General features: G+C 45.4%; 1 protein-coding gene across 31 annotated transcripts in view; it reads right to left on the reverse strand.

Annotated features, from left to right (window-relative positions):
• The window catches only part of DLG2 (discs large MAGUK scaffold protein 2), a 921,944-nt gene that overhangs the window by 108,838 nt on the left and 788,062 nt on the right, over positions 1 to 25,044 (reverse strand). The window contains exon 1 of one of the 31 annotated variants that reach the window (XM_082219074.1): positions 21,438 to 21,667. The exons of the other annotated variants lie outside the window; for them this stretch is intronic. The gene's annotated coding sequence lies outside the window, so the exon portion shown is untranslated. Of the gene's footprint in view, positions 1 to 21,437; positions 21,668 to 25,044 lie in introns of those variants that run through there. 31 annotated transcript variants of the gene reach the window in all.

A 25,044-nucleotide genomic window follows, 5' to 3' on the forward strand; every position in this document is an offset into this window, starting at 1 on the left:
ATGGATGGGGTGGAAGCTCGCTGGTTGGAGCAGAGGTCAGGAGAATCACTGTTGCTTCCTGGGAGTGAGAGGGATGAGGTGGAGGGGAGGTCAGTGTGGTGCAAACATGCCAACAGAACCAACCCAGGGCTCCTGCCAATGCATTTGCATTGTACTGATCTCTCTGCTGCCTTGCCCCTCCTGCTCTCCATTCCCAGCAAGGAACAGCGACCCATCTGCTGGGAAGCCAGCAAGATGTCTCCACCCCAACTGATAAGCTGCTTCTGATTCTTTCACATAGAACAGGGCTGAGGAACCTCTGGCCCATGGATCTAATTAGGCAAAGGTCCGTATAGTTAAAGCTATGGTTTTCCCAGTAGTGATGTACGGAAGTGAGAGCTGGACCATAAAGAAGGCTGATCGCTGAAGAATGGATGCTTTTGAATTATGGTGCTGGAGGAGACTCTTGAGAGTCCCATGGACTGCAAGAAGATCAAACTGATCCATTCTGAAGGAAATCAGCCCTGAGTGCTCACTGGAAGGACCGATCCTGAAGCTGAGGCTCCAATACTTTGGCCACCTCATGAGAAGAGAAGACTCCCTGGAAAAGACCCTGATGTTGGGAAAGATGGAGGGCACAAGGAGATGATAGAGGATTAGATGGTTGGATAGTGTTCTCGAAGCTACCAGCGTGAGTTTGACCAAACTGCGGGAGGCAGTGGAAGACAGGAGTGCCTGGCATACTCTGGTCCATGGGGTCACGAAGAGTCGGACATGACTAAACAACAACAAAAGTTCCTCCAAATGGCAGATGGTGCCATTTTTAATAAACCATGCCTCCCTGCCACTCAGGTGCCATCATCTGCTGTTACTTGTCAATCACCCTAGCTGATAGGATTGATTTCTGCCTCAATTTCTGTATTCATTTACCACTTTGTGGCTATGGCATTTGCTTACCACAACTTCATCAGAGGATAGAAGTGACCTCATTTTCACTTTAAGTAATGATGGTACTCACTGGTAGAAACACACACTTTTATTACTTATAAAGGGAATCCCCATATCAGCTGATGACATATTGTTTCTCTAGAGCTTTTTGTTTTCCTAGGCTGTGATGTTTTACAGTTTACATTTTTTATTTATTGGTTTCTTTCTTTCTTTGATTTTTGTTTTCTCTATACTTCCAGATCACGGGTGTCAAACACAAGGCCCGCGGGCCGAATCTGGCCCGCCAGACCTCGTCATGTGGCCCGTATAGCCGCCGCCCGCCTTAACCATTTATTCTCGCTTTTTTTTTTTACACAAGAAAGCTGCCTCTTCAGCGCATGCGCGGCAGCCTACAAGCCAGAGAACGTCTGCCCTCTAGTGGTGCCGGCCGTTCTACACAGGAAACCTCCACTTTACATGCATTCCTACAGATACAACCGGCCCTTTGAGGGTGACCAAACTGCTGATGTGGCCCCCGATGAATTTGAGTTTGACACCCCTGTTCCAGATGCTTAAAACTAAGAAAATATTTTGAAGGAAAGAAGAAGGGAACTGTGACATAATTATGTTGTGAACTGGTATACAAATAATAATAATAATAATAATAATAATAATAATAATAATAATAATAATAATAATAATTGTAGCAAGTGGCACGCAATAATTTAAGCAAACGAGCACAGTGGTCCACAGTACAGTGAAGTTCAGTGAATAGCACAGAATCAGTGCTCTAATTGTCAACAACCTTTAAAAAAGAAGATCCTAATCTGCAATACAAAGAATCAATTACTTTTTCTTTTAGAAGCAGCTCGAGACAACTTGTTGCCCCAAACTGGAACTCTTTTGAACATTTGCAAAAAACAAAAAGTTTGGACCATAGCACTTTCAGAAAAGCTGACCAAGGAAATTAAAGCTTTAGCTGGAAAGTGAGACAAGGACAGTTTTATAGAGACATGGTACCCTTTCATCACATACTCAACAGACTATCACATGCAGTGTTTCCCCATAGGATTCTATACTTTGGGGAAGGTTTGTTATGCAGGGTTTTCTGTATGCAGAATCGTTGCTGTTCTGCATATAAAGGTAAAGGGAGCCCTGACCATTAGATCCAGTCATGACCGACTCTGGGGTTGCGGCGCTCATCTCACTTATTGGCCAAGGGAGCCGGTGTGCAGCTTCCGGGTCATGTGGCCAGCATGACTAAGCCACTTCTGGCGAACCAGAGGAGTGCACGGAAACGCCGTTTACCTTCCCACCAGAGCGGTACCTATTTATCTACTTGCACTTTGCCGTGCTTTTGAACTGCTAGGTTGGCAGGAGCAGGGACCGAGCAACGGGAGCTCACCCTGTTGCGGGGATTCGAACCACCGACCTTCTGATTGGCAAGTCCTAGGCTCTGTGGTTTAACCCATAGTGCAACCCGCATCCCTGCATATAGTCTGCATATAGTCTCACCTAAAATAGGCTAGCACTAGACATGAAAATAAAGGTGAAAAGCACCAAACACCCCCTTTAAAAATATGTCTGGAACTAACTTCCAGAGAGAACTGCTTCCACAGCTCTGTAGCAGGATCAAGCGCTTAGTTGGTACAAATCTGCAGCGAGGAAAAGAGCCAAAGGAACAGATGGGAGGGGATGAAAAACCGGCGACTTGCTAATTATCCTTACACCTTAGTCATGCTGCTGAATCAACACCCGAATCTGGAAAGACTCTACTACAAAGCTTGGGCAGGGCTGAAATCACCACACGGACTTTGAAGTAAGTACAACAAATTCAATAGCTGTCAGCAGTGTGCCAAGCCGCCATAAAATATGCAAATCCAAGCTCTTATACCTCCCAGTTCTCATTACACACTAAGTAATGAGAGCAGCAACCACTTAATTAAAAATAAATTTGTGGGGAAGCTTTGTGGAAATAAGCAGCAGCCCTCTTGGCTCTTCTGTATGGAGTCTTGAGCAGCCGAGGACGTAGTCTGAAAGCGAACTGGGGGTGGGCTGGGGTGGCAACGAGAGTGCAAACTGCTGCAGGGATCGAGGGACCTGAATTCCCACCATAGCTGATCGACTACAAGGAATTGGCAGAAATGACTGGCAGAATCCGAGACCAGGGAGAAGAGTTGGTGAAAGAAGACTGGAAGAAATTTAAAGACTATTTACAGAAATATTGTAAAATTAATGAATGTTAGAAGGATGTTGGATAGAAACTAAGGGGTTTCCAGCTGTAATGCTTTAGGAGATACGAAAAAAAGGTTTATAAATGGGTAAAAGCTTAATGGTAAGGATTTGCTGAACTAACAAATTGAAGTGGAATACAAAGAAGGGAGGTATGAGGAGGTCTGGGGAAATAAGCGTATGGAAGATATGTTATGGAAAATTATTTGTTTTTTAACTGTTTTTATGTTGTATTTTGTTTCTTTTTATTTTTTATCTTTTTTCATTGTTATATCTTAAAAACTTTAATAAATATCTTTATTTATTAAAAAAAAAATATGAATTCCCATCATAGCACTGGGCTGGATTCTCTGCCCAGCCCAGCACCACAGTGAGAATGGTCATCACCCTTTCTCTCTTCTCATTGACTGATCTGATGAAAAGGGGCGGAGGCAATGTTTGATTTGTGTGTCCCTGTGTCTGTCTGCATGTGTACATGTCTACCTGCAGGCTTGTTTGCATGTTGCTCTGAACACAGGTTCAAACCGCCTCTACGTTACGTACAAGCTTTTGTGTGACTGTGTAGCAAATATAGCACTTCCCATGTATGAAAGAAGGACGCGGGTGGCTCTATGGGCTAAACCACAGAGCCTAGGACTTGCTGATTGGAAGGTCGGCGGTTCGAATCCCTGCGAAAGGGTGAGCTCCCATTGCTCGGTCCCTGCTCCTGCCAACCTAGCAGTTTGAAAGCACATCAAAACGAGATAAATAGGTACTACTCCGGCGGGAAGGTAAACGGCGTTTCCGTGTGCTGCTCTGGTTTGCCAGAAGCGGCTTAGTCATGCTGGCCACATGACCCGGAAACTGTATGCTGGCTCCCTCGGCCAATAAAGTGAGATGAGCGCCGCAACCCCAGAGTCGTCCGCGACTGGACCTAACGGTCAGGGGTCCTTTTACCTTTACCTTTATGTACGAAAGAGAGGCACCAGCAAGCTTGGGGGGGGGGGAAGATTTTGATTTCCAGCAACTGGTATTCAGAGACAGACGGCCTCCAGCAGTGGTGGTAGAATGTAATCATTCTGGCCAGTAGTTACTGATAGCCCTGTCCTCCATGAATTTGCCTAATCCTCTTTTAAATCCAGGTTGCTGCCTGTCTCACCACCTCCCATAGGAGAGGACTCCATAATTCAACGACTGCGCTGTGTGAAGGGTTCCTATCCTTCTTCCAGCCTTCCTATAGGCATATGGCTGCCATTTTGAAAAACAGGATGCTTGACTAGATTGGTTTCTGGCCTCATCTAGCAGCAAGCCTCTTCCTATGCTTATGTTCTTAGGTAAGCCCTGCATGGAGAACTGATGTCATAACCCCAAAAGGTTCAAACTCCAAGAGACAAAAGTCAATCAGTTGAGTCAATTCATTGTTTAATTAACTCGAGCGGTATAACATGCTATGTCAAATACTCGAGGTTAAAGGAACGGTGAGTGTGTGTTTAAAATTTATAGGACGGATAGGCAAACATACGGCTAGGAATGTAACAATGTGCTTCAATATGTTCCAAATTCCACCTGCAATTTCATCTGGTGTTTTCCCACCATCTATTACACTACAATTTATTTATTTTGCAGTCTTTCTTCTGTTTTCCCGTCCGCTGATGCTGAAATATATGTGTATGTTTTTATGTATCTCACAGCACACAACAGAAACCCGTAACTCATCTATCAAGAGATATGTACAAATAAGCTGTGTGTTGCTTTTCAAAGTTAATGGATTTCAGAGGGGTGGGGCCCTGCTCCTCTTGTTTGCAGCAAAAGCAACAGAGAGCCTTGCGGCAACTTAAAAATAAAGCTAATTCCTATTGCCAAACCATCTATGGGTGCGATCGTAACAATGTCTATTCAGAAGTAAGTCCCATTAAATTCAATGGGTTTTAGTCACATGTAAGTGGGACTAGGATTATTGACGTTCTTGCAATCTTGATTTCACAGTTCAGCATAAACTTTTCATCCTATCTCACTTCCCTCACTCAGACATCAGGGTGGTACAATGTAGAGCACCCTCTTGATATTATATCCTTGTGTCCTGGCCTTGTATAAATTACTTCTGCAACTAACTCAACTACATATAAATATCCTCCTCTTTTTTTAATCCTAACATTCTAATTTTTAATGCCTGTTTTATTCCGAATATAGCCATCTGTGTGTGTCTGTTGAAACATTACACTCAAACTAATCTGAATGTGAAAGGTACAATAATGAACAATGCATTCCACTGGTTTTAAAAATTCACAGTAGGAAGCAAATTAAGCCTGCAGTCCTAACCCCAATTACGTGGGGGAAAAGTTTTTTGTTGTTGTTATTAATAAAAATTGGGAGTTGAAAAGCCTTGCCAGGCTCGCAAAGATCGACCAGTAGACCTTGATCTATCTTCTGCCCTCTCCCGATCTATAGTATCCATAGTGAGAATATTGATATATGCAGAATGAGAAACTTTCCTTTCAATGTCTGAGGACCTACAGCAAATGTTGCCTTTCAGTATGTGACAAAAATCTCCCAATTTGGGCAAAAAGGAAAACCATTCTTACCGAATCATCAGAACTGACTCCTCCACAATGAACACCTGTATTCATTTTCCTACATTCAGCATAAAAAGTACAATCCATCAGAAAAAGCTGCCTTAGTTCCTTCCTGCAGCCAATCGGAAGCCGTGCTTTGGTTTCTGAACGTTTTGGAAGCTGAACGGACTTCCAGAACAGATTCTGTTCAGGTTCCAAGGTACGACTGTACTTGCTTTGTTGCTGAATAATTGATTTTTTTTTAATCCAGTTTCTTCCTCTCTCTTCCCCTCTCCTTGCACACACATAAGCACACACATGCACACACACACAGACGGAGAGGGAGAGCATTTGCCTAATAACAGAGAGTGAACCAGGGGGTATGGAGGAGAGAGCCCTGAAACAGCCAGATGGTCAAAAAACCTGGCCCAAATGTTCCAAAATCTGGCATGCCTTCGACGAGCTCAGCTTGCAGCACATGGGTTCGTTTTCCCTCTGCCTTTGCTTGCTTCAGCTTCAGGGCTCTCCTTTATTTATTTCATTATTTTTATCTGTGCACTTAAAATATTTATGAACAGCACTTTCCTATAAAGTATCACAGACCAAAACACATGCTATCGCAATGAAACATCAAAAGGACTAGTTGGCAAGGAATCTCGGATTCGAAAGGGCTGCATGAATAATACAGTTTTCAGAACAAGGAGGGATCACTCCTGCCAAACAGCGGTGGACTGTGGGTTCTCAAATTCCAGCGGCGCCCCCTGCAGTGGCGCTACCCTAAAATTGCCTCTGCTGCCAATGTTCTATTGGCAAGGAGTTCCGCAGGGCAGGGATAGCCACACTAAAGGTTTGGCCCCCGATAAAGGCCTGCGGAGCCTGTGGGGCATGTAGGATACCCACAGTGCCCCATCAAAAGACATCAGCAGTTGACGTGGAACAAATCACAGCCTTTCTTCAAAACTTGCACTCATCCAAATGTACGACGCTACACTTTGGACAAGCGCTGTGTGCAAAAATGCACCTCTTAATGCAAAGTGTCCATAAGAATGCAGATGTTAGCAAAAATAAGTAAGTACAAAAATGTGTTCTATTGGGGGAAATTGCTTTGCAAAAAAATGTGTACATTAGGTAAAACTGTATTGTATTGCATGTATAATCATACCTTGGAAGTCGAATGGAATCTGTTCCGGAAGTCTGTTCGACTTCCAAAACGTTCAGAAACCAAAGTGCGGCTTCTGCAGCCTATCAGAAGCTGCGGAAGCCCCATCGGACATTTGGCTTCCAAAAATATTTCGGAAACTGGAACACTCACTTCTGGGTTTCGATCATTTGGGAGCCAAACCTTTTGGAAACTACAGTATTTTTCGCTCTATAAGAAGCACCAGACCACAAGACGCACCTAGTTTTTGGAGGAGGAAAACAAGAAAAAAAAATTATGAATCTCAGAAGCCAGAACAGCAAGAGGGATCACTGCGCAGTGAAAGCAGCAATCCCTCTTGCTGTTCTGGCTTCTGGGATAGCTGTGCAGCCTGCATTTGCTCCATAAGACTCACACACATTTCCCTTTACTTTTTAGGAGGGAAAAATTGAGCCGGTAAGTTGTTCGAAAACCAAGGTACAATTGTATTAGGAGAAATTTGCACAACAGTGCTGATTAATTTTCGCGAGGAAGTTTGGATTTATTTATTTTTTGAAAACTGATTTAGACAATATCAGAAAGTGTGAAAAACTGGATATATTCACCCATCCATTTCACTGAAATTTGCAACCTAATTCAACGGTCTGCCCTATGAAAAGAGATTCGACTGAGCTGTTCTGGCCTTCTGAACTTTCCTCCCTTAGCTGCACTTTTGCTGAGCTGCTGTTAAAGCAATATGGGTTTTTAATATCATCCTGACGGGGATGTGGAATAATGCTTCTACACCTAAGGGATCTGTCAGCATTTTCAGAGGTTCATAATGGACATTAAACCTCCCTTACTGGGGAGGGTGGAGAAGGTCACCCTTTATTTATAATCGCAGGCACCAGACACACAGAGGTGCTGAACGACTCTTACATCTGGCAAACCCAAATCTCAGCGGAGCCCACTGAGAATATCGCCCAGTCCAAGGTGCCTGAATTTAAGCACAAGGGGCAAGAGAATGAATATGGATTTGGGGCAGATCTTGTAACCCATGGCCTGCTAGCATTTTCTGTGCTTTCGGGAACAGGAAGTGAAATCTTCTTTTCCGAAAGGGAAGGTAACTACAGTGGTACCTCGCAAGATGAATGCCTCGCAAAACAAAAAACTCGCTAGACGAAAGGGTTTTTTGAGCTGCTTCGCAAGACGATTTTCCCTATGGGCATGCTTCGCAAGACGGAAACGTCATGCAAGTTTGTTTCCTTTTTCTTAACACCGTTAATACAGTTGCGACTTGACTTCGAGGAGCAACTCATAGAACGCGGTGTGGTAGCCTTTTTTGAGGTTTTTAAAGACTTTGGCGATTTTTGAAGCTTTTCCAAAACTTTCCCGACACCGTGCTTCGCAAGACGAAAAAAATCGCAAGACGACAAAACTCGCGGAACGAATTAATTTCGTCTTGCGAGGCACCACTGTACATTGAGTAAGTCAGGATCATCTCATCAAAGTTTATGATAACACATGGCTGTTTGGGGGTGCCAAAGGACTGCTCTCCCCACACACTGACATCACAAGAGGGGACCTGATCCAGAATGGTAGCCCTCTGACTTAGCGGTACCATGTCAGGGCACAAACAGGGGTGGGGGGAAAGTTCAAGTAAGATCAAATGCTTCTCTGTCTGCCTATCTCCCTGGGCCCCATTCCCTGAACAGTGTTACACCAGCGATCAGAATATAGTGGTACCTTGGGTTAAGAACTTAATTGGTTCTGGAGGTCTGTTCTTAACCTGAAGCACCACTTTAGCTAATGGGGCCTCCTGCTGCCGCTGCGCAATTTCTGTTCTCATCCTGAAGCAAAGTTCTTAACCCGAGGTACTATTTCTGGGTTAGCAGAGTATGTAACCTGAAGCGTCTGTAACCTGAAGCGTCTGTAACCCGAGGCACCACTGTACTCGTCTAGACTTCACTCTGAAACAAATGATTCTAAGAGACAAGTCTACAGAATCTCGGTTTTTGAAGCTCATAAGGTGCTTACAAAAAGCAGCGCCTGTTCCGTGGCGAGCCCCTTCTCTATGGTACCAAACAGTGTCCGAGAAAGCTTGCCAATTGTCTTTTAAGAAAAATACATACGTGTGTGTGTGTGTGTGTGTGTACCTGTTACTTAAAAGTTGTAGACCACAGGCAACAAACATTCATGTGTGAATCTGCCCCAAGTGAAAGTAAGGGTGTAAGAACAGTCCTGCTGGATTATATCAAAGGCCATCTAGTACAGCAACTTCTTCCATAGAGGTGCCAAACAGATACCTATGGTATAAGCTCCAAAGCAGAACAGGAATGCAGTACCCCTCTCCTGCTGTTGAGGGAGCTGGGCATGTTTAGCCTGGAAAAGAGGAGGCTGAGAGGACATATGATAGCCATCTTCAAATATCTCAAGGGTTGTCACGTGGAAGATGGAGCAGGATTGTTTTCTCCTGCACTGAAGGTTAGGACTTGAATCAATAAGTTACAAGGAAGGAGATTTCGACACAACATCAGGAAGAACTTTCTGACACTAAGAGCTGTTCAACAGTGGAACAGAATCCATTGGAGGTTGCGGACTCTCCATTGGAGGTTAAAAAGCAGAGACATCACCTTGCCAACAAAGGTCCATATAGTTAAAGCTATGGTTTTCCCAGTAGTGATGTATGGAAGTGAGAGCTGGACCATAAAGAAGGTTGATTGCCTAGGAATGGATGCTTTTGAATTCTGGTGCTGGAGGAGACTCTTGAGAGTCCCATGGACTGCAAGAAGATCAAACTGATCCATTCTGAAGGAAATCAGCCCTGAGTGCTCACTGGAAGGACAGATGCTGAAGCTAAGGCTCCAATACTTTGGCCACCTCATGAGAAGAGAAGACTCCCTGGAAGAGACCCTGATGTTGGGAAAGATGGAGGGCACAAGGAGAAGGGGACGACAGAGGACGAGATGGTTGGACAGTGTTCTTGAAGCTACCAGCATGAGTTTGACCAAACTGCGGGAGGCAGTGGAAGACAGGAGTGCCTGGTGTCCATGGGGTCATGAAGAGTCGGACATGACTAAACGATTAAACAACAAAGTAGAGGTTGGATTGCCACCTGTCATGGGTGCTTTAGCTGAGATTTCTGCATTGCAGGGGGTGACCTTTGGGGCCCCTTCCAACTCTACAGTTCTGTGATTCTATGAGTCTGGAAGTAACTGGATGTGTTATTGAATGATGGCATGCATGCACCAGCCAGCTCTCAACCCGCAAACTGAATTGGAGATCTTAATTAGAGTGAAGCTCTGTGGGGCAGCAATCCTTGGCATCTCCTGTTAAAAAGCACCTGGAAAGGCAAAAGTCACAGGTTCAGTCCCTGGCATCTCCAGGAAGGACTGGGAAAGACACCTGCCTGAAACTCTGAAGAGCTGCTGCCAGCCAGTGTAGACAATACTAGGCTATTTGAACGGGCAGTTTGACTTTGCACAGGACAGATTCATATGTCGACTCTTGTCTCCTGTATCTAATGCAAAGGCTATTTAATCTGCTGGATGACACTGCTTTTCATTATAGCTAAACAAATGAACAAACAAACACTTTAAACTGCCAGCCTATCCATTAAAGTGAGAGTATCGGCATTAATCTGCAAACCAGCCATCTCTTGTTAAAAGCAATCCACTCTGAGAAACCATATATTTTCTCCTACTTGTGCAGCTGCCTCCAGATTCTCAAAGCCACAGCTAATTGGAAGGCCTTGCACCGCAATGTTGTTGGCTGATCTGCACCCTTTTAACAAGCCTCACCTCCATGCCACCCCGCGCAGCAATTTGCGTTAAATGGAGAAATAAATAACTATGGAAAGCAAAGCACAATGCGGCTGATTACGGTTTGGCATGCCCAACTTGCATTTTCATGGATGGGTTGTGCAGACGATTCCTGGTGGTTCTGAGGCTGTCACCATGGACAGGAGAATGGCCACCCCTCTCCCCATTATTATTTCATCTTGTGGCCTCGTCCCTTGAACATCGTGCGTGCGTTTGATAGGGGTGGCTCCTGGCACAACCAGCACTGACTTCTCTGTCACCTAGTTCTTCCTTCTTGTAATACCATCAGGAATGCAGGCGGATCACGCACACTCAGCAGCGCTCCTCCAAACAGCTGGCCTGCAGCTGAACTACTTTGCAAGGGGAGTCATGAGCCCCTTTCAAAGGGCTGCCTTGCAGAGAGCTTTGCAAAAGCACTTTTTTTGTGGGCATGTTGCAAAGCACCCTGCAAGACCCCTGTGGTCAGAAAAGGGCATCATTGTCACATGGGATGATAGGCAGGCAAGTGTCTCCACCCACCTGTCAAATTTGGACTAGGGATAAATCAAATCAAATTTTATTAAACGGTCACAGACCAGATTAACTCGTACAGCTAGTCAGCGAAGCATAACACCGGAAAAAACAAAGAACAGTTCCAATACAGATTAGGCCATAACAGCAATATAAAATTAGACAACATATATAAAATTAAGTATTTGCCTTTGCCTGCATATTGACATTGGAAAGCTCTTGTTTCCTACGCCTAATAGCGGCTACACAAAATTTGGCCACATTGATCGTAATTTCGGGGACCTTATCTTCTATCAAGGTTCACATACGTTGGAGTTCTGGTTCATTTTTACGCTTTTGTAGAACTGGGGCAATAAAGGTCAGGCGTAGATCCTCGTAGTAACTAGAGTGCAGCAATACATGCAGGCTTGTTTCCACTTCCGATGAGCCACATGGGCAAACGCGTGACGCATATGGTTTGCCCTCATATCTGCCTAGCAACAGGGCAGAGGGCAGAACGTTAAATCTGGCCAGGGTAAAGGAGTGTCTGTACTTAGATATTTGTAAATCAGCCAGATAATTTGCGGGTGAGAACCCTCTCCCAAAGTCTCTAATTGTGGCATGTTTGTCCATTTTGCCCATGTGGCATTGCAGCTCTATGTCCCTAATGCGTTGAAGCACTTGACTTCTGGCTCTCTCATATCCTGCCGCTATCAAGATTTGCGGGGAGAATCCACTAGGGATAAAGGAGATCAACAATATGGTTCACTGGCCAGATCAAGACAGTGTCTGCTGTCTCCACTCCTCAATATGCCACAGAGAAGGAAGACTGGATATCGAAGCTCCCATCCCATAGGTAGAATGCAACATCAGGGCCTATATTATGCCTCGAGGGCAGCTGCTATGAACTTTACTGATCACCCAGGCTGTCTGGTTCCCTTTCTGACATGTAATGCAAAACACAGAGATTCTAAGACCCTGAGTCCCTCCCCGCTCACATCATGATTTATAATTGGATTAAGTTTTAACACCTCTGAGGATTGCTTCATTTAGTCTTAAAGTTCTGCATTGCCGAATGTGGCAATATGGCTTGTTGTTTGCCTAATTATGCTGTTGCTAAGGGATGACTTTTGGAACACTTTTAGATTCTTGCTGGCTCTGTACATTGTGCAGCGGCTGCTTCTGAAACATGCAGAAAATAGATCTGAACTTATTTTTCATTTGTAGAATCACGTTCAGCCTGCGTTCCTTGCGTGATCAATACATTTAAATGGCATAGTGAGACATCTCCAAGGAATAAAAACATCCTGCCTATCATTTCTGACCACCACATATATTCATTCTAAAGATGCCTGACCTTTACACTTCCATGGGGGCTACAGTCTTGGACTGAGTCTTGAACTGAGAAAGCAAAAAGACCCCGTGGAATGAGGCGTTGGGATTCTGGACTGTACAATATTAGGCTTCTAGTGAGTGCATGTGGTGATCCTTTTGAATACTCCCCACACCTACTAATCAAGCATATCAGGGAGCAAGCTATGACAAACCATTTCCCCAGAGAAGCTGCTTTTCTACATGCAGGGAGGTTGTTTTTGTTTTTCTAACGGAGAGGGTAGCATTTAAAATATGCACCCCAACTTCTGCGGTACTAAGGTGCCTTAACATACTCATTAGTTTGCAGGAGCCAAGCACACACAATAACTTTAAAGGTAAAGGGACCCCTGATCATCAGATCCAGTCGTGGCTGACTCTGGGGTTGTGGTGCTCATCTTGCTTTATTGGCCGAGGGAGCTGGCGTACATCTTCCGGACCATGTGGCCAGCATGACTAAGCCGCTTCTGGCAAACCAGAGCAGTGCACGGAAATGCCATTTACCTTCCCGCTGGAGTGGTACCTATTTATCTACTTGCACTTTGACATGCTTTTGAACTGCTAGGTTGGCAGGAGCAGGGACCGAGCAATGGGAGCTCACTCCGTTGCGGGGATTCAAACCGCTGACCTTCTGATTGGCAAGTCCTAGGCTCTGTCTTAGGCAAGTCCCTACACAATAACTTTAGGTTTCTGCAATTAAAGTGGGTGCAATTGCTCTGCCGCCCTAGCATTAAAAATCCACTTGAAAAAGGAATCTGACTTTTTGCAGTTTAGAAGGCGCAGGGAGAAAGTGCACTGAAAAGTGTGGGATGAACAAATGGCTAATGGGAAGTTGTTTAAATCTCCCCCAAAAGCAAATCAGGGTGAATGCAGGAAGAATGATCAATAGAAATGCACAATAAAGACAGGATATAATTTAACCTCTGCATAAACTTCATGCCTGCAAAACAGGACAAATGCTCAGTAAATAGGGCATCTGGAGAAGTCCAATTTCTGCAACTCCCTCTCAGAATGTCTCAGATGTTCCTCCCAAGAAAGAGTAGTAAAATCTAGATTCTAACCATCACTTAGCAGAGATTCACTGAGCCTGGCAACAGGAAGGATGTTGAAGAATTCAGATAAAAATGGAAAAGGAAGTGGAAACTGCAGCAGTTTGTTTGCTCATCTATCGTCAGGAATGGAAGTCATACAAATAAAACTGGGATTTGTTCATGTTGTTGCTGGACTAGTTTTTTTTTTATGTCCACAAAAAACTTGTAATCAATTACCTTTTAAAAATTGTTTTGATGTTCCCTTTGCATTGAAATGAATGTAATTTGTGAAAGTTAGATGAACAGTTACGTAACTCACGTAAAACAGCAGTCAGAGAGACAAATTACGTAGCATTTGGGGGAAACCAAAGTGCAGCAAAATGGAAACGGTGCTAACTGTGACAAATATGGGTTGGAATGGCAATTGCTGCCTTCTTACAACCCTTGGCAATAGGTGTGCTCCTCTAATGCAGCTTCCTGCATGCATGCATGTGCACACACATGATGCATTATGAGGGAGCAGGATCAAACCCACCGTCCATTCTCCCAACATCACCATGTCTGCTGTCTGTAGACAGCAGCTTCCCATTAGGCATTACTGAGAAAGCCCCATGTAGCGTTCCACCTACAAATGGAAACCCTGAGCCCCATGTGCCGGTGCTAGAGAATGTGTCTGGTGGGTGCAATTCTGCTTTCCTCTCACCCATTCACTGAACACATGGGAACATAGGAAGCTGCATGACACCAAGTCAGACGCACTGGCCCATCTAGCTCTGAAGGAGCGTCTCCACCTCCATCGTTCTGCCCGGACGCTGAGGTCCAGCACCGAGGGCCTTCTGGCAGTTCCCTCACTGCGAGAAGCCAAGTTACAGGGAACCAGGCAGAGGGCCTTCTCGGTAGTGGCACCCGCCCTGTGGAACACCCTCCCACCAGATGTCAAAGAGAAGAACTACCAGACCTTTTGAAGACATCTGAAGGCAGCCCTGTTTAGGGAAGCTTTTGATGTTTGATGTATTACAGTATTTTAATATTTTTTGGAAGCCGCCCAGAGTGGCTGGGATATAAATAAATTATTATTATTATTATTATTATTATTATTATTATTATTATTATTTTTATTATTCTACTCTGACTGGCAGGGCTTCTGACAATCAACATTCCCTACCTGAACATGCCCAGGATTGAACATGCCCCAGGATTGAACATGCCCAGGATTGAACCTGCATGGAAAGCAAGCACTCTACCACTGAGCTATAGGAACAGTGGTTTAACAGGAGACATTACAGCCTCTGCATCAGCACCATAAGCATCTCCATTTAGCGCCAACGAAGAAACACTGGAAGCTGCTGGTTACTGAATCAGGCCACTGGTTCACCTAGTTCAGTATGATGTACGTACAATAACTAGCAGCGACTCTCCAGCATTTTTGACAGGACTTCTCTACCCGGAGATACTGGCGACTGAAACTAGGAAATCCTGTGTGCTAATCAGATGCTCTACCACTGAGCTATGTCTGTTATATTTTGGGGAGGTGTCATGCAAAAACCACATGCTTTCCCTTCACGTATAAAGCTCGAGGGCTTCAGGGCTAAAAATGTGCTCTTTCAAGTGCACGGGGTCCTCAGCATTCGACGCGGAAAGCCAGCGCATTTCGCATGTGCTATGAATAGCAACCTTGCAGATGTGCACAGAAGTAGACTTTTTAAAGCATTGGGGAAACTGCCAAGGCTTTGCCCCACTCTTTTCAGTTTTCCTGGAGAGAAGTGCAGGAGGCAGTCAAGGTAATGGAAGTGGGGACAAAACCAAGGTTTCTTAGCCTGGTTTTAATTCAATGTTGACCACCAGCAGGGTAGCACAGGGAGCTGCCTTGCACTGAGTTGGACCACTGGTCCATCTAACCCAGTATTGTCTACACTGACTGGCAGAAGCTCTCTAGAGCTGCAGACCTGGAGATTTCCCCCGCTCTACTTGGAGAAACTGGGAGCTGAACCTGGGACGTTCTGGCTGGAAGAGTATGGCAGCATTTAAAGCTGAAAAGGTGTGATTTGTTTGATGGTGGTTGATGCACGCTGATCGATACCAGAGTAGCTGTAAGCCCCTTTCAAAAGCGCATGGGATTTCAGCCACAACATGCCCAGAATCTCCCATGCCAGCCGTTGTCAAATGCAGTGGGTGCCACAGCATGCCAGACTGGAAGGAACAAATGCTAGCGCCCTCCAAAATGACAAAATGCATTTGGGCCATCTGTTTCAGTATAATTCTGGCAGTTTACTACTGAAGCAGAGTGCCACCTCCAACGTTTCTGGACTGCATTTCAGCGGATCAGTTTATAGGCTCATAACCCACTGCAAAAAAGGGAAAAGGGCAAGTCATCCGTCCCCAAAACAATGACCACAATAAGAGCACAGAATGGCATCAGGCAACATTGGTCCATGTAAGCTCAGCATCGTCTCCCATGACTGGCTGCAGCTCGCTAGGGTTTCAGATGGGAGCTCTACCTGGAGATACCCAGGATTGAACCTTCCTGATGCAAAGCAGATACTCTGCTACTGAACTAGGGCTCTTCCATCTTCCATTAAATGGGGGAGAGCCTTCACAGTGGTAGCGCCCTAGGTTTGGACCAATTTTCTTCAAGACAAGCAAGCCATGCTAGCTTAAGTCAAGCACAGAAAAATCTTGTCCCTGCAGTTTTAGTTTTAACGTTACACAACGAAACCTTGCAGGAAACTCTGACCTCCTAGGAGAACAGCTCTAGTTGATGGTTCCTGCCAGCCAGCCATGCCCTCCTCTGGGGTACTATACACCCTATGGAGCTCAAGCAGTTAGAGGGTATGATGCTATATTGCACATCCGGCCGCGAAGCATCTGACACTGATTTAAGCTCATGCGACGTTATGGAATATGCACCAACATTCCAACTTTTCCGGAAGCGAGCCTGTAAGCTTCTAATAGTGATTTGACAAAGTTCGAATCTGGTTTTATGTTTAGAAAAGTGAGGCGGAAGTCCGATGCTCACCTAGAAGAAAGCTGCATTCAACTCAGCGGGGCTTACTTCTGAGTAGACGTGTACAGGATTGCACTGTGTATCTGAGAGAGGGGATTATCTGCTCCAGAGTTCATCAAATGTCTCTGACTAAGAGTCCTGAGCCAAGATTTCCCAGGCTTATGTCCATTACTATCATTTGAACCACGCTAACTTAGTTATACAGCTCACTAGTTGCCAGACCGCCCCAACAGTCCTCTGCTGAGCGCCTTCATTTGTTTATTCCCCCAGCTGCAGTGTGCATATTTTTATGGTTCGTTTCCCCAGCATCGCTTATAATGGTACCCATGGTGATAAGCACAATGCAAATACTCTGACAGATGGATGTAGTTGCAGAGTCTGCAGAAAGAATGGGAGAGGGGTTCGTAGACTTTCAGGCTTACTATTTCTGGGGGGGAAACGATCTGATATTGAAAGGATGTTTTCAGATGAACAAGAAATATTCTAGTATGCATATAAATATAAGAACACAAGACGAGCCCTGCTGGATCAGGGCCAAAGCCTATACAGTCCAACATCCTGATTTCCACAGTGGCCAACCAGATGACTATGGGAAGCTCATGACATAGATCCATTGGGAGCTGCTTTATGCAGAGTGAGAGCCATTGGACCATTTACTGTAGCTCAGTGTTTTCTACACTGGCTGCCAGAGGCTCTCCCTTACCTGGAAGCGCAAGGGATTGTGCTGGGGATTGAACCTGGGTGACATTCTTCGTGCAAAGGATGTATACTCTTGCAGGCAAGACATCTGCTCTAGCTGTGACCCTCTCAAAGACCTGAGGGCAATAACCATTTCCCACTTTGGTCCCTAGCATGGATATTCAGAAGCAAGGTGCCTCTCATCCTGGATGCAGTATGGCTCACCTTATCCTACAGAGATTTGCCTAACACCCTTTGAAAGCTCTCTTAATTTCTTAATAAGAAATGTTGGATAGCTTAGTTGGTTAGAGCACGGTGCTGACAACACCAAGGTTGCAGGTTCAATTCCGAAGAAGAAGAAGAAGAAGAAGAAGAAGAGGAAGAGTTTGGATTTGATATCCCGCTTTATCACTACCCGAAGGAGTCTCAAAGCGGCTCACATTCTCCTTTCCCTTCCTCCCCCACAACAAAAACTCTGTGAGGTAAGTGGGGCTGAGAGACTTCAGAGAAGTGTGACTGGCCCAAGGTCACCCAGCAGCTGCATGTGGAGGAGCAGGGAATCGAACCCGGTTCACCAGATTATGAGTCCACTGCTCTTAACCACTACACCACACTGGCTCAGTGTGGTGCAGGGACAGCTGCATGTTCCTGCATTGCAGGGGGGTTGGACGAGATGACCCCCAGGGTCCCTTCCAACTCTGTGATTCTCTGAGATAAATTGGTGGCCCTCGGCACACCTTGTGGAAGCAAATTCAATACACTGTGTGAAGAATCATCTCCCTTCCTCCGTGCCGAATCTACCAGCTCCCAGCTTCACTGGGATGGTCTTATTGGGTTCCAGTGACGGGGAGAAGAACTTCCATCTCTCCACCACACCACACCTAATTTTATACATCTCTGTCTTGACCTTCCTCCATTACTCACTCCCTTTTCCTCCTGATCAATTTGGGCTGCTCTTTTCTGCACACCACCCAACTCTACAATATCCTGTTTGAGATGAAGCAATCGAAAAAGAGGGAGGCACGTGAAAATGGCATCAGGGATGCTACACCTAGACATTTCCTTCCCACCCCACAACGATCTCCATAGGGTCATCTGTCACAAGTGCCCTGTGGAAAAAAATCCTGATAAATACTCAACGTTCGAATATGGCTACTTTGCTTCCTTAACAGATCTTTTGTTACTTGGAAGGATTTCTGTCCTGATAGACAGGGTAGCAACAAACCACAGCAACAGCAACAGCAAATTTGTAAAAAAAAGATCTTACAATACTGGCAGTTTTATTCAATCCCTTTTCTAATTATCCTGAATGTGAAATTTGCCTTTTTCACAGCTCCCAGGCACCGGATTGACATTTTCAATGCTGAGCCTCAATATACTCTTTGCTGGTCAGTCACTTGCCAGCAGAGATGCCCCCCCCCAAAAAAGTGTTCATGAATTCATCAATTCAATACATTTATATTCTGCCCTTCCTCCGAAAAGAACCCAGGGAGAAAGGCAATAAAGGAAATAAAACATATTTAAAACAATTCCAGTACAGAGACAGACTGGGGAAGATTTCTACTTAGAAGGCTTGTTTCAAGACAGTAGGCACCACAAAGGCAAACAAGATGGTGCCGGTCTAATATTTAATGGGAGGAGAGTTCCAAAGCTATATGTGAAGCTAGGGGTGTTTGCTGCTGCTGTTGTCCCAATGGACATCGCTATACCCTCGCATTTGCCAAAGTCTCCGTTCACCGAGCTCGGAGAGATCATGTTGGAGCTCTCCACAATCCAGTTTTGTTTCCACCAACCTGGATAGTGGCAGAGCACATGTTTCAATCTGTGGGATCTTCACTTGGGGTGGGGGTGAGGAGCTCGACTTGGAAAAACCTCTGTCCGAGGCCTTAGGAGGAGTAGACAGTGGATGGAAATAGGGAGCGACTATGAGCAGCTTTCTATTTCAGCGCATGGTAGATGGAAGGGCGGAAGATCATTTAAAAGTTGTGCATTGCCAGATAAGCAGGTGTGTTTGTGTGGAGTGGGGTCAGTGGAACCCAGAACTGCTGGCATTAATTGTAGACATCTGCCAGAGAGGGAAAACATGTGCAATTCCACCCACCCCGCTCTTTCCCACAAATTAGCTCAATTTGATTTTCAGGAGACAATGAGGAGCAGTGTACTTCGTTGCTAAAAATATCCTCATCCCTTCGCCCTCCCACTTGGGGTCTTCCCAAAGGAAAGTGTATCTTTGCCCTTCTTCCCTTCCAAGGAGAAAGACCCCCCTCCCCTTTTCCAAAATATCCGCTTAAAAAAGGCTCAGATATATAATCTGTTAAAGACGCTTAGCATTTAAATTGCAGGTTGGGGTGTTAAAAGTACTTTGTTTTCACGACCCTCCCAGAAATCCCTACAAAACAACCCTGTAAGGTCTTCTTACCATCCCTGACTGCAGGGAAGAAGGTTGAGACTGGGAGAAACCTGCATATTTAGGGCTAAGAACAATGCTGCTAAATCTTAACACAAAGGCTACCAAGTGAGTTGGTGGCCTTGGTAAGATACGAACTGGGCACTTGGTGGTTCGCTGCTTGGCCTCTTAGCCACTGTGCTACAGTAGCACGTGGCAGCAGCCTGTGCAAAGGCAGTGGCGAGGAACAAGGCAAATCCTAGCAGCGATCAGTGAAGCCTTGCAGACCACCATCCAGAAAAGTATTACGGTAAGCCACCAGGTGTTGTTCTTCCAAGTGTCTTGGATCCCAGAGACTGATCCATGCTGAGCTGCCTTTGATGACAAGCAAATATGTCTATACTGTATGTGTATGATGAAACACACACACAAACACACGAAATGAAATAGATAAATAGAGGGATATGAAAAATGCTTTAGAGTTCTTTCAAGTAAAACTAAGAAATGATGGACTTATTGATCTTGCAGAGCTCCCAGGGGGAGGATCTGGTGTAAATTAATTGCGCTCTCTCCCCCCCCCCTACTTGAAGTACAGGTCAACACAAAGCAAGGAGCAATGAAAGCAATGAATAACTGCCTGTTGTTTACTTAAATAAATAATCAACAACAGCATGCAGCAACAGGGGGATCAGAGTCTATAGGCGCTTTCTTCCCCAATGTCATTTTCATCCAAGATTTGGGGTGTACACATCATTCATTTCAATCTAGAAAATCCACGGATCTTGTGCCACACTGAAGATTAAACACGTTTACTGTGGCACAAGCTTTTCTGAGCTCCTTCATCATCCTCTGCACAAAGTGATAGATACTTAGGTGCTAGGGGGGTACATCTGTATGTTACAGTGGTGAAAGTTCACATTTACACCAGCTGCCAATCTCAAGATGAATTTCATGTCTGTCTAAAACTAGATTACGTATTTCCCTCACTTTGCTGGACACCCAGCCTGTGGAAGCTGACAATCCCATTTGGCGACAGTCAACACTCACTGCTGCATCTCTGCATTTCCAGACTTTTAAAAAACGCTGCCTTGGGGAATGAGAGCATGCAAATGCAAATGTCAGCCTCCACCAAATTTGGGGTATTTACTGTAACACACGCACACAGGACAGGATGGTGGGGGAAGTACTGGACTCTGTTCCTTTCTTGCTGAATGACAGCAACAAAAGGTCCCCTTTTGGAATTCATTTGAACCTGTCTTTTAGCATAGAGCAGTGAAACTGGTTATTCCCCCCAAAAAACCAACCCTTAGCATGCAAGTCTCTCCCAGCGTCTTGATGCAGGAAACACAAAATTATCCAGCTATCCAAGACTAAATGAGAATCAAAATGACACACAGATCAGAATTGCAGGAAATAGTGACAGAAACAAATTCTTCTCCCTCTCTCTTTCTCTCTCTCTCCCCCCCACTGTCTCTAGTTAACAAAAGCTACATCACTTTCTCCTCTTAGCGGCAAATGCAAACCATCCAAAAATCAGGGATGCTAGCCTCTGATTTAGCCTCAGTTGCATTCCCCAAGACTGGCGTACCAAAAAAGCCAGAAACTTAGATATTATGATTATTGGAGTGTCTTTTTGGGGGGAGATGGGAGTGTTGCAAAATTTTGGTGAAGAATTCAGACATGCACTTCCCCCCCCTTCCTCTTCTCTCATGCCCCAAATCTGACACCAGGTCATAAAATGACAAGGCACAGAAATGATTCTAAGCCTCTGCCTGCACCGGTGACAACTACCTAGGTCAGAGGGACGCATTCAAAAGCAACGAGACAGATTTGCCGGCATTTGGGAGGAGAACTGAAGCCACATCACTCACCCAAAAGGCAGGTTTCGCTGGAACAAAAGCAGGGTGCTCCAGCTCTTTCAAGATCCCCCCTGTCAGCCGCTGAGTTCGCACTTGCCTTTATAATTAAGCCAAGCAGCTCTGCTCAGTCACTGAATCTGATGAATTATAAAACGGGTAGCTCCCAGACTCTCATATTTTACATCACAGAGGGAGGTCATTCAACGAGGCACACACACACACACACACACACAGCCTGTGTACATGTATTCGGTTATAACTCATCCCAATAAACACATTAGAGCTGGCAGCGGGGACTGTAATTGGTGCTTAGGATGCACAAGCGCAAGCCAATGGCAGGCTGCAGCAACCACCCTCTGCTCTGTGCAGCATCCTCAATTGTCACTCACAGCACCTTGTTAAGGTGGAACGGCCAAGTCTGCATTAAGGCCAGCAGGAGGGTCACGACAGGCATTTAGGGTGCCAGAAATAGGCCCAGCTGGGTCAGCACTAAACTCACTTATAAAGCAGGGGTCACCCTTGCTGTTCAAGTGTGCCGTGTGAACTACTTTGGGCACGCAATGTGGGGAAGCAGCACCCCCCTTGAAAGGGAGGGTGGTTTAAATTCAGTGGGCAATGGGCAAAATCACTGAGGTTCTTCTCAGTGTGGTATGATGGTTAAGAGCAGTGCTTCCCCCCCCCCAAAAAAATGTTTAGGTGTACTCTCATTTTCCTAGTTACATTTTAATGCATTTTAAATCTTTGTTGGAAGCCGCCCAGAGTGGCTGGGGAAACCCAGCCAGATGGGCGGGGAACAAATAAAAATTATTATTATTATTATTATTATTATTATTATTATTATTATTATTATTACTATTACTATTATTATCAATTATTCCTACTCATATTGAAATGCTGCCCCTCAATGAGGCCAAACTTAGAGTCACAAAATGTTTAGGAGTATGCATATCCCTGCATTCCCCCCTGAAGGAGTCTCAAAGTGGCTAACATTCTCCTTTCCCTTCCTCCCCCACAACAAACACTCTGTGAGGTGAGTGAGGCTGAGAGACTTCAGAGTGCATGTGGAGGAGCAGGGAAGCGAACCCGGTTCACCAGATTACGAGTCTATCACTCTTAACCACTACACCACACTGGCTCTCGAAGAATAAGTAGTAGGAGTAGTATGGCTCGAGGTGGTGGTGATTCTGAGTTTCCCTCTCCACAATGTGGGGGAAAGCAGAATTTTTTTCTCCAATCCCAACAGAATGCACAGAGAGTTCTCCCCCCCCTCCCCCAAAGCCATTCCTGCTACTATCCCACAAACAGGGCCCTTTTAAGAATAAGGGAAGGGTCAAGGGAGAGTGGTTTGCCCTGCTCAGCATTATGGATTCCTGGACCGCAACTGTTGCCATTGTAAGAAGACTTGATGTCCCAATGGGAAGGCCACAAGCAAGACCTGAATGCAACAACTCTCTCTCTTCCTGCGGTTTCCAGGAACTGGTATTCCTAAACATACTGCCTCTTGGCAGGGAAGGACTAACAGAGCTAGTCAGTGTTTGTGGTCACCGTAGACACACCATAGACACACCATGTTTAGTCGGGGCCGTCTTTAGCATATGCAAAGATCCGCCCAGCGCCCCCAAATTTAGTTAATGAATGTTGTGAATGACAAGCGCCGCAGCTGGCATGGCGCATTTTTAATATATGAGCGCACAAAGTCAAAAGTCCTTAAGTGAAACAGTAGGTACACATTTTGTTAATACCTAGGTATATATGTATTTTGTTTTTCTAGCTTGATCAAAGTTATTTATTATTTCATAACAGGTAGATAGTTAAGCGCTTAGACGGCTTCAGCGGCGGGTGCCTGGTGCTCCCCAGAATTCGGTGCCCGGGTGCCCCGCACCCCTTGCACCTCTGGGTAAAGACTGCCCTGTGTCTAGTATTTCTATTGCAAGGACTGAGGGCAGGGAGAAAAAATGGAACAGTGGGAGGGGAGGAATCCAAGAGTGTACCACACATCACATCACGGCTCAGGGCTCAGGTGGGAATCACAGGTAAAGGTAAAGGGACCCCTGACCATTAGGTCCAGTCGTGGCCGACTCTGAGGTTGTGGTGCTCATCTCGCTTTATTGGCCGAGGGAGCCGGCGTCCAGCTTCCGCGTCATGTGGCCAGCATGACTAAGCCGCTTCTAGAGAACCAGAACAGCGCACAGAAACGCCGTTTACCTTACCACCAGAGCGGTACCTATTTATCTACTTGCACTTTGACGTGCTTTTGAACTGCTAGGTTGGCAGGAGCTGGGACCGAGCAACAGGAGCTCACCCCATTGTGGAGATTCAAACCGCTGACCTTCTGATCAGCAAATCCTAGGCTCTGTGGTTTAATCCACAGCGCCACCCACATTCCAAGGAATCACAGGACCTGGGGCCAAATGTGGACCCCAGAATGTTCTTTGTAATGGAATGTGGCCTTGGAATGTTTCCCCACTCCTTTTCCTGGGGAAAGGAAGTTTGGAGCTTGGAATGCTCACATCCCATTCAAAACGCCCAGGTTAAAAATGGAGTTAGTGTGGGACAAGCTTCTCACACTGTTAAAAGTGGGCAAGAAGGGACCAGAGTCATGCCCTGGATTTCCTTCCTTTATTATTTTTAGGCTCCCTTTTAAAGCCTAAAGGTCTCGCAAGGTGGCTTATATAAAACAGCCATGAGAAAATGCCCAGTCATGTTTCAATAAAAGAGCATGCTTAAAACAACAGCCTACAAGTTTGCAGGCCAGCGAGCATCATTACATAACTGATGAAAACAACTCGGAACAGCTTCAGGGCAGCAGCATTAAAAGTCTACAAAGAACACATCCCAAAATAAGTTGGATTATTATTGTTATTACCCATTTTAAAAGCTTGTACTGACAAGGCCATGTATTTGGGAGTTCCACAGACATGGGGCCACCCCCATGAAGGCCCTGTCTTTGGTGCCTGTCAGTCCAAATGATCTTAAAGTCAGGCCTATGAGGAGGAACTCTGTAGCTGATCTCAGGACCTAGGCAGGTTTATCTGGGTGAAGGCAGTTCATTTGACTCATCTCCAGCCTGATTTACAGTGGTACCTCGGGTTAAGTACTTAATTCGTTCCGGAGGTCTGTTCTTAACCAGAATCTGTTCTTAACCTGAAGCACCACTTTAGCTAATGGGGCCTCCTGCTGCCGCCGCACCGCCAGAGCCCGATTTCTGTTCTTATCCTGAAGCAAAGTTCTTAAACTGAAGCACTATTTCTAGGTTAGAGGAGTGTGTAACCTGAAGCGTATGTAACCTGAAGCGTATGTAACCCGAGGTACCACTGTACTCCAATTGTTCTTCTCAAAGCGGTGCTCTAAGAATGGGGGAAAGCTGGTTGGGGAAACAGAGGAAAAGGCAGGGAATATATCAGCATTCTTCCCTTGCTGTTTTCTGCAGCAGGGCTGAAGATGTGGCGGTGGACTCACCATTCTTAAAAACAAAAAAAAACCTGCTGGATAAGGCCAATGACCCATCAAGTCCAGCTTCCTGTTCTCACAGTGGCCAACAAGATGCCTGCAGGAAATCCTCATTCAGGAGAACACTCTCCCCTCCTATGGTTTCCAAAAACAGGTATTTAGAAGCCTT

The sequence above is a fragment of the Podarcis vaucheri genome (assembly GCF_965113315.1).
Source record: "Podarcis vaucheri genome assembly, chromosome: 4".
Classification (NCBI taxonomy): domain Eukaryota; kingdom Metazoa; phylum Chordata; class Lepidosauria; order Squamata; family Lacertidae; genus Podarcis; species Podarcis vaucheri.